Source organism: Pseudorca crassidens, chromosome 13 (genome assembly GCF_039906515.1).
Source record: "Pseudorca crassidens isolate mPseCra1 chromosome 13, mPseCra1.hap1, whole genome shotgun sequence".
Taxonomy (NCBI): Eukaryota; Metazoa; Chordata; class Mammalia; order Artiodactyla; family Delphinidae; genus Pseudorca; species Pseudorca crassidens.
Genome location: NC_090308.1, coordinates 50,485,740 through 50,503,372, shown reverse-complemented (window position 1 = coordinate 50,503,372; position 17,633 = coordinate 50,485,740).

Sequence of the window (17,633 nt, the reverse complement as noted above, 5' to 3'; positions counted from 1 at the left end):
AATGGAAAAATACAACAGCCCAATCCAGGCAGGACTACTGATGTCCCAGACCCTTCAGGAATGAAGATTTGGGTCACTCCACCAGGTAAAGAACCATGATCAGCTGAAGTGCTGAAGACAAAAGGAATACAAAATTGGTAGTGGAAGAAGGTAGTTATAAATACCAGCTGTGACCACATAACTAGTTATAGAAATGAGGACGTAATTGTCATGAGTACTCTTGCTTATTTTGTTATGAGTATGTGTGTGTGTATCTCAAATATCTTTGTTTTCTTCCCTCTCTTATTCCTTTATCATATAAAATAAGATATATTGGCTTTATGTCATAGTATTTAAGTATCGTTAGTTTTACATCGTAGAATTTAAGTTATGGGATATCAAGGAAAAGAGTAAACACCATTCCAGGACATTACCTCCTCTTCTGTGGAAGTGGTTAGTGTGTTTCTGGCCATATGCAGTATAGTTGTATCACGGTGGGTAGAATTATGACCTTGTTATTGTCTTTATTTAGAGATTAAGCTTGTTTTAAGGAGATGCACAGGGGTGCCAAGTTTACAAGGGGTGGATTTGTGATGGTTAATTTTATGTGTCAACTTGACTGGGCCATGGGGTGTCCAGCATTTAGTCAAACATTATTCAGGTTGTGTCTGTGATGGTGTTTTTGGGTAAGCCAACATTTGAATGAGCACAGTGAGTAAAGCAGATTGCTCTCCCTAATGTGGGTAGCCTTATCCAATCAAGCAGAGACCTAAAGAGAACAAAAGGGTTGAGTATGAGGAAACTCCTCCTGCCTCACTGCTTTGAGCTAGGACATTGACTTTTTTCCCTGCCTTTGGACTTTAACTGCAACATTAGCTCTTCTTGGGTCTTGAGCCTGCCAGCTTTCAGATTGGAAGTTACACCATCGGCTCTCCTGGTTCTTAGGCCTTCAGACACAGACTGTAACTATACGTCAGTAACTATACCCACTACAGATCTTAGGACTTCTCAGCCTCCATAACCATGTGAGGCAATTTCTCATAATAAATATCCCTCCCTCCTCCCCATGTATATCTATATATCTATATCTATATTATATCTCCTGTTGGTTCCACTTCTCTGGAGAACCCTGACTAATACAGATACCTAATTATAAATAGAAAGGTGATTGCACTATTTTAAAAATCTTGTTAATTATTCAATTCTTATTAATAACCATATACTATAGATTTTATGTATCTCTTGGCAGTTTCAAAGTATGTTTTATTATTTATTGTTTGTTATCCATTATTAGATTTCCTGGGGTACATAGATAGCTAGAGAAATAAATAAGGTGCTATTTCTATACAGTATGCCTTTTTAAATATCATAATTTAAGTATTCTTTGAAAGTTAAGTCATACTCACTGTGTACATGGCAACAGAAGCAGGAGGAAGCAAATGTTACAAACAAGGTAAAATGTATGAATGTCCATGTCTCAGAGAAATGGATGTTCTTCAGTTTACCTGTGACAGCATTTGGAGCAAGTACCACTTGTTGTCGTCCGTTACTTGAAGATCCAGCCAATGTTAAATTGTTTGCTTTCCCTCTTTTGTAAACTATTTTATTTTCCTTCCAATTCTAATTCTGCCCAATTGCTCTATTCAAGTAAAGTCACTTAATCTCCCCTGTTCTGATTGATATTTTAATTATTCAGTTATTTCCAGCTGCGTCCACCTCAGCTTTGTATGAAGAATGGAAAACTATGCTTTCTGTATTTGAATAATAAAACTATGGACTGGGTCATTTTTTTTTCTCTCCAAAATTAGAGAAATAAATTACCCACACAAAAACAACTGTTCTGCTTTTCTGAGTACCATGGAGGAGATAGTTGCCTATCTGTGTTCCCTTTGTTAGTCTGCTAACATTTCAAAGGGTATGGCAACTATTTAAAATAATTACTTGGTTTTACAGCAAATCAATCAGTCAATCTTGGACTTGTCAGATGTGAACTAAGATATCATTTTGACTCTCCTGGGTACCTGGCTTGTATTCCTAGATCTTCAGAGACAGAGATTCTCTGTGCATTTGAGAATAACTACTGGCTGATCTGATAGAGGCAATAATGTGACTGTGGGACTTGACAATAGGCTTCCATCAAGACAGTTTGTCTGTTGGGTCTCTTTTGATTTCAAGAAACAAAACCCAACTCAAGTTAACTTAAGCAAAAAGTGGAAAATATATAAGGATCAAACCAAGGCCATGTCTCAGGATGGGACTGAAACTATGCACCAGACATTCTCTCTGTCTTTGCCCACTTTATGTATCTCTTTACCCAGTCTTCATGGTAGAAAATATGGCTGAACAAACTCCAGTTTTTATATCTCATGCATTAAAGATTTAAACCTAGGCAAAGACCAGATCTTTTACTCCCAATTTGAAGTTTTCCAAGGATGAATCTCTGTTCAGCCCAAACTGTAGCCAGGACAAAAATTAGGGTTCATAATTTATACCCATGGCTGCTTGGAGGCTATCCTGTGACCATGAAGATGAAAGGGAAAGGGAGAAGTTTGCAGAGAAGGGAGGCTGGATGGCACACTTAATAGGTATCTACTGTAAGGCCCTCCTCATGGAAAATTGATCTTAAACAGTAGCCTACTGGAGTCCATGCTGTGGAAAAGGAAGTGGATGGTATTAAGGTATGTTGGGTAAAAGGAGGAATTTTGAGGCAATTGGGCTTTTGGGGGTCACTTCAATATATACCATAAGTATGTTTTTTAAAAATATAGCTCATTATTTGAACGATTCTTACACAAAGAGATTTAATTGACTGTAGCAAATTTATTCCTGGATTTTGAGCCATCTTCAAATTCAAATGTATGTTAATTATCCAGGTCAGCTTTGCAGAGATTCAACTCAGTTATCATAGTCCCTGAAATGACCATAATGGACAAGCAGTGACTCAGTTGTTTTTGTCCTGTAAACCGGTGGGTTCCAGCCTGAGATCCCTAGACATCTAGGAGTCTGTAAGGGAAGAATTGAAGATCCATAAGCTATTTGCACTATTTCATAAAGTCGAAAGGAAATCATATACTTACCTGACACAAAGCTACCTAAAACATCAAGTTTCTCTGTTTTAGAATGGAATTATATCAAGTCAGGGCAGCAAGTCTGTTTTTCCATGCTGATCTTAAGCTCTGGTTTAATACATAGATACAGATATCAATATTGATATATACATATACAGTGATTGGTTAAATAAATTCTGGGTAAATGAATTCCATCCTGGGAGAAATGTGATTTTAATAAATGTATATATGGCTGCTATTATTCTGTTTATAATATAAAGACTGTAGAAAGAGAAATTTAAAGCTCAAGATTACTAAAGTCATCTTTCCTGGAGATCTATAAACATGAGATAATTAGCCAGCTCTCTAAAATAATGATCTCTGGAAAATCCTTCTACTTTCCTCTTAAAAGATATTAAAATATCATCTACCCCATTATTAGAAGGTATATTGATTAGGATACTACCATGCCTTAATGACAGAGACCTGTGGGTAATAAGTTGTTTTCAGAAATGCTCTCCCTTTAGAACATGAATTCTAGATCATCCTGTGAATATCAAGACCTTGGATGTTTAGGATTTCCTGCAAGTCCTCATCTCCATAATGATCATAAGCACTTGGTTATTTCTCTGCTTCATCCCGTGATTAGGTCCTCTGGACCCAGATGTAACAATAAAACGGATAGGAAAAATTTCTAAGACACTAATTCTCTACTTGTAGCCCTTTAAGCCCTAGGCAGTTATACATATAGTTGCCTGAAATCCACTTTGGAACAAAGCCATTCCTCTTCCTATAGCCAAAACATATCAGTAGGGTATTTTCAGCAGCCTTGAACTCATCTCTCTCACCTCACCAAGACTCAAACCTCTACACTAAGTGGCTATTCCATTCTACCTTTCAGAAAATTAATTAATCCCAATTAAAATGAGAAAACCCATAATTGCAACATCATCTTTAAATGTACCCTCTACTTCAGTCTTAGAAATGGTACATCTAAGTTTGAAAAGAAGTTAATGGGATTTAAAGCAGTATTGAAGACACAAATTCTAACAGGAAATATTAGTTTTCTAAAGCATTGTTTTAAATATAAAGCTACAAAAAATAAATAAATATAAAGCTACATATTTATTCAAAATTGATTCATATATGGTGGACAAATCACTTCCCAAATGTGCTTCTTTGTAAAGCTATGAAAAGCAGGGAGGAGAAGTAGGTAGGACATGCATTAATGAGTATAAGGTCTTCTCCTCACCCTTAAATACTTGTACAGGATGTTCTTTTTAAAACAAATGTAGTGAAAATTCCCCTTTTCTTCCTTGAAGCATCTGTGAGTCTTTCTTTAGATAAAATGAGCTTTTTTGGTGAGCACATGACAAGAAAGAGGTTCAGTGTAACAAGCAATCATGTTATTTTAAAAAGCTCCATCTCAAATTAAGTTTACATATGGCAGCTTTTTAGAGAGGCTGGGTTGCAACATGTGAAAAATTTTAAAGTGTGACGTTTCATTTACAGGTTCAGAGTAGCTTTCAATTCCTGTACTAGTGTGCTTCTAATTAAATCTTAATTGTACCATTCATTATGAATTGAAAGAAACACTGATACACTGGATTTTCTACAAGAGGAACACAAGATGGCCCTCATAAAATGGCTGGCTAATCCAAAGAAAAGGAATAAAACGTGGAAATGATCCTTAAAAGTAAAGCCTAACATTTGAAGTTGCATGATTATTAAATTATCACAAATAATATCTTTTTTATAGGCCCATATGATTTAAATATATATAATTAGTTATAGAAAATCACCAGAATGCATGAGGAGCAGTGATTAGGTAGCAAATGTAATGAAAATGACACATCCATTAATATAGTTGCTACTTTATCATATACCAATTTAATATATCCTTGTGAAATAAACATTTTTAAAGTTGGTTTATCTTATGGTCAGAAGAAGAAAGGACCAAAAGTGTAAGTAGCCCAATGCTGCTTTCTCACAGAACAGGAGTTTTGTCTGAATTGTAGGATAATTACATTTGTCTCATTACACCTCTTTGGCATGTGCTTGGGTAATTTGAATTTTCGATGTAGCATGAAATAATTTTCAAAAATAAATCAATGCCCCTTCCATTTTTAATTCCTCCTGTCTATAGAGTCATCATTCCTGAAATCTGGTGATTTTGAATTTAGAATTTAAATGAGCTCACTCTCTTTTCCATTATCTCCTACAAACAGGGCTATAGAGAATAAATGAAGCAATAACTTAAAAAATACACCAAGAAAGGCTCCAACAACTTTGTGGAGCTGAAGTTGAAAACAAAAGGTGTATTTCTGATATCCAGAGAGCTGGAAGATAGCATCTCAGCCCTAGGTTTTTTGATAGTCTGGGATTGGCCATTTATTCTTCTTTGAGATATAAAGAAAATACAGAAAAACACAATGATGTACCAAACACCCATGTATCTGCTACCTAGATTTTAACAAATAACATTTTGTAGTGTTTGTTTAAAGTCATTTTTATAAAAGTAATTTTTAAAATTCTCCTTTGTTTTTCCTCTAATCCCATTCCCTCCTACTCCTTCCTCCCCCGTCCAGGCTGTAACCCTCATAATTTGGTGTGAGTATTAGTATCTATTACTGCATAACAAATTACCCCAAAAGTTGGTGACTTAAAACAACACCATTTATTATCTCACAGTTTCTGTGTGTCATGAATCCGTGCGGTTTAGCTGGATCCTCAGGCTCAGGATCTTTCACAAGGCCTCAGTCAAAGTGTCACCTGGAGCTGCAGTCATCTCCAGGTTCAACTGGGGCAGAATCCACTTCCAAGTTCACTCAGTTGTTGTTGGCAGGATTCAGTTCCTTGAGGACTGTTGTACTGAGGGCTTCAGTTCCTTCCTGCCTCTTGGCTAGTGGCTGTCCTCAGTTCTTTGCTACAAGAGCAGCTCACAATATGAAACTTGCTTCATCAAAGCTAGAAGAACCAGAGCCAACAAAGGAGAAGTCACAGTTTTTTATACCTCATCTTGGAAGTGACCTTCTATCACTCTTTTCATTACAAGCAAGTCACTAAGCCCAGGCCAAACTCAAGGGGAGGAAATTATAACAGAGCATGAAGTCTAGGAGGCAGGATTCATTGGGAGCCATCTTAGGAGCTAGCTAGTGTGTATCTTTCCATCTAATTTTTATATATTTTTGTATAAATATCTATCAATGAATATTTTATATATATAAATATGTACAATGTTACATATGTTTTCAGTTTACAAAAATGGTTTCATAATGTGTGAATCATTATGCATCTTGCTTTTTTCATCTCAATATTATTATTTTTTTATTTTTATTTTTTTTGCGGTATGTGGGCCTCTCACTGTTGTGGCCTCTCCCGTTGCGGAGCACAGGCTCCAGACGCGCAGGCTCAGCGGCCATGGCTCACGGGCCTAGCCGCTCCGCAGCATGTGGGATCTTCCCGGACCGGGGCACGAACCCGTGTCCCCTGCACCAGCAGGCGGACTCTCAACCACTGCGCCACCAGGGAAGCCCCATCAATATTGTATTTTTGACATCTATTCATATTGATCTATTTAGTTCCTTTTAACCACTATTCAATATTCAATCTATGGATTACCACATTTTACTGAAAATTCTACTCATTCATTTTCCTATTAATGGACATTTGTTTCCTTTTTTTTTTTTTTTTTGGTGTTACTAATGAAGTGACAATGAGTCACAAGGTAATGAGTATCTTTGCATGTGTCTCTTTGAGTACATAAGCAAGAGTTTCTAAAAACCTAGAAGTTATTTAAATATTATTGCCTACTTCCAAATTGTTCTCCTAAAGTGATTATACTTGTTTATACTTATGCTAGTAGTTTAAGAGATTTACCTTTACTCAAGTTGCATGCCAATCCTTAGTTGGTAATGATACATGAAATTTCATTGTTATTTTACTTGTTTTTTCCTAATAACCGATAAGGTTGAGCATCTTTTCACATGTTGATAAACCATTTGGATTGCCTAGTCTCTTCATTCTCTGTTCATACACTATGGCCATCTTCCTATTGAGTTACGTGTGCTTTTTATTACACTTTGATTATATGTCTTCTGTCATACAAAAAAAATGTTAATGAAGCCAAATTTTAGTTCCTTGCCTTTATGATTTATTGTTTTTTTTCTAGTTTAAGACACCTTCTGTGACCCAAGATTCTAAAGATATTGCCTATATTTTCTTCAAGCAGTTTAAAAGTTTTGGTTTTTTACACTTGGAGCTTTCTTTAATCTATTTGAAATTTGCTTTTGTGTTTTGTGTGAAGTAGGGATCTTAATTTTCTGTATGGAAAGTGAGTTGTTCCAATCTTATTTATTAACTCATCCATCCTTTCACCCCTGGTTTAAATATCACTTCTGTTATAGATAAATATCTTTTAAAGGCACGAGTCTATTTCTGGAGTTTCTGTTTCACTCAGCTGATCTCTTTGAACACTCTTGAACCAGTACCAAACTATTTTAATTGCTAAAACTTTATAATTACTAAGTATTTTAAAGAGTAAGTCCCAGGCTTCCCTGGTGACACAGTGGTTAAGAATCCACCTGCCCGTGCAGGGGACGCAGGTTCAAGTCCTGGTCTGGGAAGATCCCACATGCTGCAGAGCAGCTAAGCCCGTGCGCCACAGCTGCTGAGCCTGCGCTCTAGAGCCCGTGAGCCAGAACTACTGAGCCCGCGCGCCTAGAGCCCATGATCCAAAACAAGGAGAAGCCACCACAATGAGACACCCACACACTGCAACAAAGAGTAGCCCCCGCTCGCCGCAACTAGAGAAAGCCCGCGTGCAGCAACGAAGACCCAACGCAGCCAAAAAATAAATGAATTAAAAAAAAAAAAATAAGGCCCACCTCCTTGTTCGTTTTTTTCAGAGTTTTGGGGGATATTTTTAGATATTTACTCTTCCGTTTGCATTTTAATCAATTTCTCAAGTTGCGTAAAAATCCAGGTGGGATTTTTATTGGAATTATGTTAAATTTAGACATCAAATTTTTGGAAATCGACATATCCTGAAATTGAGTCTTCCCAAACAAGAACATAGTATGTGTCTCCATTTTTAACAAGGTTTCCTTATATCCTTCATAATATGCTATAGTTTTCTTCTTAAAACATGTATACATCTTTTGTTAGATTTAGACCCAGGTACCTTATAGTATGTTTACTATAGTGAATAGTATCCGTTTTTCCTATTAGGTTTTTAATTTTTTATTGCTGATTTATAGCAATGCCATTGATTTTTATGTTATAAACCGTGAATTTTACAAGATTGCCTATAAAATACCTTAGATTTTCCATGTAGATTATTGTAGCATCTTCAAATAACAGCAGTTTTTACTTTTTCTTTCTGGGTGGACATTTGTCATTTGTTTTAGCCGTCCAGCATCTGAACTCCTTTCTGTGTTTAAGGAAATTTCCTGCTTTATGAGTCTGGTTGTAAGACAAAGACTTCTTCCTCTGTAGGAGCTTAAAATATTCCAAACTTCCCTCCCAGCCTTCCTTGCAGCTGAGGAGCAGGCATTTAATGATACTGTAGTGGTGACAGCAGTGAAGTAACAGTAGTGATAGAGCAGAGCTGGCATCAGTGTTAGCAGGGGTAGCAGTTGCAGTCAAGTTGCAGGAGCAGAAGTGACAGTGATCTAACAGTAACAGGGCTCAATGGTGGCAGCAAAGGATTCCTTGTCAGACTATTTCTTCAGCGTGTTATGGGTACTTCTGGAAATTCAGCCTTAAGTCTGGTTTTTCAACTCTCCCAATGATTCTGTGAGCTGCCAAATATTCTTGTAACAAACTCTTTCTGCTTAATCAGCCAGAGTCAGCAGCATCTATTGCTCGTAACTAAGAACAGTAAAGTATATATTTTTGGATCTTAAAGCTCTTATTCTTTTTTTAAAAAATCTCAGTGGATTTGCAAGGATCTCCAGTACAATGTTGAATAATAGGAGTGATAGTATTGAGTATTATCATGTTCCTAACTTTTTTTTTCAAATATTTATTTATTTATTTATTTGGTTATGTGGGGTCTTAGTTGTGGCAGTCCAGTGCCTTAGTTGTGGCTCACGGGCTCCTTAGTTGCAGCAGGCAGGCTCCTTAGTTGTGGCTCCAGGGCTCCTTCGTTATGGCTTGCCAGCTCCTTAGTTGCAGCACATGGGCTTCTTAGTTGTGGTATGCGAACTCTTAGTTGCGGCATACATGTGGGATCTAGTTCCCCGACCAGGGATCGAACCCGGGCCCCCTGCATTAGGAGCGCGGAGTCCTATCCACTGCACCACCAGGGAAGTCCCTCATGTTCCTAACTTTAAAAGGCAATGTTTCTGAAGTTTAACCACTCAGCATACTGTTTGTGTATGTTTTTAGTAGATACCAAATAATCAGGTTAGGGAAATCCTCTTCTATTAATATTTTACTGAAAAGTGTTTTTTTTGTTTTTGGGGGTTTTTTTTTTGCGGTACGCGGGCCTCTCACTGTTGTGGCCTCTCCCGTTGCAGAGCACAGGCTCTGGACGTGCAGGCTCAGTGGCCATGGCTCACGGGCCCAGCCGCTCCGTGGCATGTGGGATCTTCCCAGACCGGGGCACGAACACGTGTCCCCTGCATCGGCAGGCGGACTGTCAACCACTGCGCCACCAGGGAAGCCCTACTGAGAAGTTTTTTAAAATCATGAATGGGGACTGCATTTTATCAAATGCTTTTAAATGTATCTTTTGAGATAATCATACAATATTCTTAATATGTGAATTAAATTAATAGTTTCCTAAAGTTATCATTTTTGCATTCTTATAAATCTTATCTGATCTTTTTAATACAATGCTATATTCAATTTTCTAATGATTTATTTAATATTTTGCATTTGTGTTCGTGAGATTAAAGTTTTATTTTCTTCTACTCTGCTTTGTGTGTCAAGATTATTCCAGCTTCATAAAGTGAGTTTGGTAGCTTTCCCTCTTTCCTATTCTCTAGGACAGTTTGCAAAGATAGAATTTTTCTTTCTTCAAGAATTGGTAAAACTCACCTATGCCTGTATATTAATCATGTTTTTTATTTTTGGTATTCTATGATGCCTTGACATCTTGGAGCCTTATGTACTTGAGGAGAGACTGCTCCTTCCTGGACTAGCTATTTCTAGAGGTAACATAATTTGCCTTTGAACATATCTTTGTTGTGCAAACCAACCAATCCTGAGTCTATAACTTCCTCCTTTTATCAGAGTGCTGCAGTCTGGGACTTTTATCCCCCTGTGGTAAATCACCCTAGGGCCAGGTGCTAGACAACTAGGGACTACCCCTTTATAGCACAGAGCCTGCCAAAATTATTCAAACTATCCAATTCTAAATGTGCTCAGTTTGCCTGCCATGCCTCACCCATTGCTTCCCACCAAAAGCCACAATAAAGGATCTGGGCATGCTTTCCCCCTTGCTTCTTCTGCCTCTTGATCATCCCTGGTGCTTTCCTGTGTGGCCTCCCTGCTTGGTGTGCTGTGCCTTCTATTTTTAGGGATCTGAAAGTATAAAAACTTCTTCTTTCATGACAGTAATTTTTGTGTCTTAATGTCTTACTACCTGATTAAGACAAATCCTGGGTACATTTTAAAACAGCCTTGTACCTTTTAGAGGAGTAAGAGTTTTTTTATGCCAGTAAAATTTTCTTAACAGTTATTGCTCTATTAAGTTTTTCTGTTTCTTCTTCAGTGAGTGTTGGTGATTTTTATTTTGCTAGAAAATTGACTATTATATATGTTTTCAGACATACTGGCAAAATTAATAAAATGTTCCTGATTTTTAAAATATTTACAACTTCCATAGTTATGTTGCCTTTTAAAATTTCTAATATTGTTCACTTAATGCCATTCTCTTGTTTTCTTGATTACTTGATAAAAGGTATGCCTATTTTATTGGTCTTTTCAAACAAACTGCTTTTGGTTTTATTAATCTCTTATTTTTCTGTTTTCATTTTAATTTCTGATTTTATCTTTTCTTTTATTCTACTTTCTATGGATTTTTTTGTAGCTTCTGGAGTTGAATGCTTACTCCATTTAATTTTACTTTTTCTTATTTTCAAATATGTTCTCCACTCCCCAAATTTTTTCCATGTTAAAAGAGCCCAATTAGTGTAATACTCCTGGCCTCTCTCCATCCCTTTACTTACTTCACTGCAGAGCAAGTAAAGAGACTTATTTGATTGGTAAATTTTACAAGAATTCTAAATTCTTCTAAGAACTAAGGACATTTGACCTAACTCTTCTTCCCTTCTTCTTGAAAGTTAATGATGAGGAAAGAGCTTGAGTTCTCCTCTGCTATTCCATGATGTAAGTCTCACCTAGGCAGGATCCAGTGTAGGCAAACCTGCCCATATCCAGTGTTCTTGTATATAAACTCTCAGTTCTGGACCTATGTTCCCATCTTCCTGAGTCCTGGTTTGTTACTGTTTCTCCATGAAAGCTACCTATGCCCTTAAGATTACTGTCTTCCTTACTTTCCTGTGTGTCTTACTGAATGAAAGCATACTCCTTAGAGTTAGTAAATTGTAGAGGCCATGTCAATGAAGTATATTTAATATTGTTTCAAGTTATAATTACTGTGAAATCATATAAAGGTATTAAATGAATATTGGAAAGGGGGAAAAAGTGGCTAGTAATTATTCAACATCATAGAGCAGCCATTCTCACTGTTCTTTGTATATTCTTTTGTCATGATATATATACATTTTTCATGCTTGTAATCATGCAACATATCTAGCATATATATTTCTTCATGTGTCTAGATTGTCTTCCTACTTATAATTTTCAATGACAGCATATTTCATTGAGTAGACATTTCATAACATAACCACACGATATTACTTTCAATTTTTATTTGTGAAATTAATAACTGTAATAAACATTTTTACATATTTAATATTTTCCTATTTTTTAATTTTTCCTTGGGATTAATATTCATAATTGTTGAGTCAAAGAAAGTGATCATTTTTATGAATCTTAATGTGGGTTCCAGTTATATCCCAAATAACTGTGTTAGTTTATACTGCTTCCTATAATGCATGAGTAGCCCAGTTACACCAAAACCTTGCCAAAATTGAATAATTAAAAAAAATTTTAATATAAGTGTTTTTTTTGTTATTTTTTGTTATTAACTACTACATTTGAACATGTTTTGCTTTCTGTAAAACCAGATTTCCTTCTCTTTTTTTTTTCAGGAATATCTGTTCATAATTTTTCCCAATTATTTTTTGAAGTTTTAATGTTTCCTTTCCAATATGTATGAGTTATTTATATGAAATATTAGTACTTTGGGGACTTCCTTGGTGGTCCAATGGTAGAGAATCCATCTTCCAATGCGGGGGACACAGGTTCCATCCCTGGTTGGGAGACTAAGATCCCATATGCCACGGGGCAACTAAGCCCACATGCCACAACTGCTGAGCCCATGCACCTCAACGAGAGAGCCCACGTGCTCTGGAGCCCACACGCCACAACTAGAGAGAGGAAACCCGCACACCACAACTAGAGAGAAGCCCGAGCACCACAACTAGAGAAAAGCCTGTGTGCCACGAGTAGAGAGAAGCCTGAGTGCCACAATGAAGAGACTATGCGCTGCAATGAAAGACACCACATGCCTCAACGACCTGACACAGCCAAAAAATAATATATATATACATATATTGATACTTTTGTAACAATTGTTATAAATAATTTTCCCTGGTACTTAAGAATATTTGGGATAACACAAAAATACATATACACAAGCCTAAGATTAATACAAGAGTTTTTTAAAAGCTGGAAAAGAAAAAAAGAAAGAAGCAAGTATGCTAATCATAGGAGCTAGCAAATGACCTATTGTGAAATTTGGCCCAAAACATAGTCTATCAACCTCAGTCTATCAACCTGAGGTTACCTATTTAACCTCATGAAGCCACAGTCATCCCATCTGGTAGAAACCGTACAGTTATCATAAGGAGTAAAAAATATATATGTAGAATTCCTGGCACCTAAGTAGCTTTATTATTGGTAGTTATAAAATTCTCATTATCAGAAAAGGAAAAACATAATTATCCTTTATAGAAGACGAAGCTTTCCTGGTACTAAATTCTTAAAACTACCACCCACCACAAATATAGTTCCCCTCCTTTCTTCTCAAGGCATGGGTGGGCTTAGTAAACGTGTGGTTGGATAGAGCCATGTGACTAGTTCTGGCTAATGAATTTTGAGCAGATCTCTTCTGGGCTAGAGCATTTGATTGTTAATACAAGACCTTTCAAAGCCCTCTTTCTATTGGCTGTGGCAACTGGCAGTATTGGAGAAGAAAGCATTAGCCTGAGTCCCAGAGTGGGAAAGCAAGGAGCAGAAGCCTCCAGCCTCACTGCAATGGGCAATAAATAAACCTTCCCTTAGTGTTCTTATAAGCCACTAAGATTTGAGGTTGTTACTAAAACATAGCTTAAACTCTCCTAACTGAAACAAGAAAATAACAGTTTCTTTGGTCCTACATGTTACTACTGTAGGGACTGCTATAGATGCATCAGGAAGTTACAGAATTGACTTGTGCTGCACCCCTACTTATTGATGGACCTACCTAGTCTACAGTAGCAACATACTGGTCAGGTCCTGTCTACTTGAGTACCACACTGTCCACAAAACAGCAGCTCCTTCTGGGAAAGGGATCAATACTACTACTCACTACCCTCCATTTACCTTTTATTTTGGTGAATGAAGGAATCCTTTTATGAAACAGCTTACGGACAGTGAGAGAACTGTTAAGTAGGCCAAGTATATAAAAGGAAATCCTAAACAGTTTGCTGTTTTCAAATTGTCAACTAGTTATCTGTATAACATTTATTGAGTAAACCTTCCCTCTTAATTTTTTGGTGATACCTCCTCATTCTACATTATTTTATATAATTATCTTTATCCAACCTATTCCAAATTTGGATAGGTTTTTATACCACTATATCAGTGTTTCAACCAATGTTATTAGTATTATTCATAATTGCCAAAATATTTGAAGCAACCAAAAGTGAATGGATAAACAAATTGTGGTATATCTATATGGTGGCATAGTATTCAGGGATTTTTTTAAAAGATGAAGAGAAGATTGCAGAGTAGAAAGACCCTGAGCTCACCTCCTCTCACAGGCACACCAAAAATCACAACTATCCACAGAACAACCATGAGTGAAAACCACTGAAACCTACCAAAAAAGATCTTCTACAACTAAAGACGTAAAGAAGGAACCACAACAAGATAGGTAGGAGGGCCAGACTCACAGTATAGTCAAGTCCAATACTCCTGGGTGGGTGACCGACAAACTGAAGAATAATTACATTGCAAATTCTCCCAAAGGAGTGAGAGGTCTGAGCCCCACATTGGGCTCCCAAGCCTGGGGGTCTTGCACCAGGAAGACAAGCCCCTAGAGCCTTTGGCTTTGAAGGCCAGTGGGGCTTACTTTCGGGAGTCCCAGAGGGCTGAGGGAAATAGAGACTTCACTCTTAAAGGGCAAGCACAAAATCTCACACACTCTGCAACCCAGAGCAGAAACAATAATTTGAGAAGAGCCTGGGTCAGACCCACCTGCTGATCTTGGAGAGTCTTCTGGAGAGTCAGGAAGCAACTGCAGCTCACCCTGGGAATGTAGACACTGGCAGCAGACATTTTGGGGCGCTCCATCTACCATGTGGACACTGATGCTGGCCAGTGCCATTGTGGAATCCTCCTTCTAGTTCATTAGAGCCAGGACCTGGCCCCACCCAATAGCCTATAGGCACTAGTGCTGGGACACCTCAAGCCAATCAACTAACTGGGTGGGGACACAGCTCCACTGATCAGCAGACAGGCTAGCTTAGATGCCTCCTGAGTCCTCAACTACTTTTGGTCACCGCCCTGCCCACCAGAGGGCCCAGGACACAGGTCTACCCAACAGTCCCAGAATCTCTTGGGCCCTGGCTCTCCCCTCCAGGGAGCCTGCTCTAGACTTTAGACCAGCCTCATCCACCAGGGGGCAGACACCAGTCTCAAGAAAACCACAATCCCACAGCCTGCCCATCAGCAGGCCACACCTTGCCCTGGGACCAGCTGGTCCCTGGCCCTGCCCACTAACAGGCCAACACAAGCTTTGGGTCACCCCAGACCCTGTACTGAGCCGTGTCAGGGGCCACACACCCCTCCCCCCCACCCCTCCAATCAGCAATCTGATGCCAGCTCTGGGACTTCTGGGTCCTGCAGCCAGACTCCAGGACCCAGCTCTGCCTGCCAATAGGCCAGCACTAACCCCAGGACCTGGCTTCACCCACCAAGGGTGGGTGGTCCAGAGTTTTCTGGACCCTGACTCTGCCCACCATTGAGCCAGCATAAGCCCTGGAGCCCCTGGGGTTCAGCAGTCAGCTGCTTTGTGACCCAGCCCCACCTACCAATGCCTGGAAGCCTCTGTAAAAAGACAGGGTCTGGCAACAACCAGACCAGGGGCCAACCAAGCCTACCAGATGACCAACATAGTCAGCCTGCTACAACAGAAGGCCCATGCAGCCCTCATAGGGTGAACTTAGAGTATATAGCTTGGGTGATGAGAGGGGAGTGTGCTGCTGGAACACATAGGATGCCTCCTTCAAAAGGCACTTCTCCAAGATCAGGAAACATAACTAACTAGATACATAAAAATAAAAACAGCAACCTAGGCAAAATGAGGTGACAGAGGAATGTGTTCCAGACAAAGGAACAAGATAAAACCCCAGAAGAAGAACTAAGTGAGTAGAGATGGGCAGTCTACCTGAGAAGGAGTTCACGGTAGTGATCGTAAAGATGACCAAAGAACTCGGGAGAAGAATGGATACACAGAGCCAGAAGTTAGATGTTTTAAACAAAGAGTTAGAACATATAAAGAAAAACCAAACAGAAGAAGAATACAATAACTGAATGAAAAATGCACTAGAAGGAATCAACAGTTTACTAAATGATAGAGAGGAATGGATCAGCAAGCTGGAAGACAGACTAGTGAAAATCACTGATCCTGAACAGAAAAAAAAAAAAAAGAATGAAAAGAAATGACGGTTTAAGAGACCTCTGTGACAACATCAAGCACACTAATATTCACATTACAGGAGTCCCAGAAGGAGAAGAGAGAAATGGGCTGAGTACATACTCAAAGACATAATAACTGAAAACTTCCCTAACATGGGAAAGAAAACAGACATCCAAGTCCAGGAGGCACAGAGAGTCCCATACAGGATTAACCCGAAGAGGAACACACCAAGACACATTGTAGTTAAAATGACAAAAATTAAAGATAAAGAGAGAATATTAAAAGCAGCAAGGGAAAAGCAACAAATAATGTACAAGGGAACTCCCATAATGCTGTCAGCTGACTTTTCAGCAGAAATTCTACAAGCCAGAAAGGAGTGGCACAATATATTTAAAGTGATGAAAGGGAAAACCTACAACCAAGAATACTCTACCCAGCAAGGCTCTTGTTCAGACTTGATGGAGAGATCAAAAGTTTTACAGACAGGCAAAAGCTAAGAGTTCAGGAACACCAAAGCAGCTTTACAAGAAATGTTGAAGGAAGTTCTCTAAGTGAAAAAGAAAAGGCCACAACTAGCAACATGAAAATTACAAAGTGAAAAAGTTCATTGGTAAAGGCAAACATATAGTAAAGGTCAGAATTCATCCACACGCAAAGCTAGTACGAAGGTTAAAAGACAAAGGTAGTGGGCTTCATTGGTGGTGCAGTGGTTAAGAATCCGCCTGCCAGTGCAGGGGACACGGGTTCGAGCCCTGGTCTGGGAAGGTCCCACATGCTGCGGAGCAACAACGCCCGTGTGCCACAACTAGTGAGCCTGCACTCTAGAGCCCGCGAGCCACAACTACTGAAGCCCGCGCGCCTAGAGCCTGTGCTCTGCAGCAAGAGAAGCCACCGCAATGAGAAGCCTGTGCACCGCAACAAAGAGTAGCCCCCGCTCGCTGCAACTAGAGAAAGCCCGTGTGCAGCAACAAAGACCCAATGCAGCCAAAAATAAATTTAAAAATAAATAAATATATATATATTAAAAATAAAAAGACAAAGGTAGTAAAGTCATCTATATCCACAATAAGCAGTAAGGGATACACAAAACAATTAGATGTAAAATATAATATCAAAGACATTAATCATGAGGGGAGGAGAGCACAAATGAAGGGCTGCTAAAATGCATTTGAAAGTAAGAGATCAGCAACTTAAAACAATCGTATATATATAAACTTCATGGTCACCACAAACCACAAACCAAATAATAGATACACACACGAAAAAGGTATCTGAACATAGCACTAAAGACAGTCATCAAATCACAAAAGAGAACAAAAGAAGAAGAAAGGAACAAAAAATACCTACAAAACAACCCCAAAACAATTAACAAAATGGCAATTAGAGCATACATATCAATAATTACTGTAAATGTAAACTGACTAAATGCTCCAATCAAAAGGCTGAATGGATACAAAAACAAGGCCCATATATACGCTGTTTACAAGAGACTCACTTTAGATCTAAAGACACACAGAACACAGACTGAAAGTGAGGGGATGGAAAGAGGTATTCCGTGCAAATGGAAA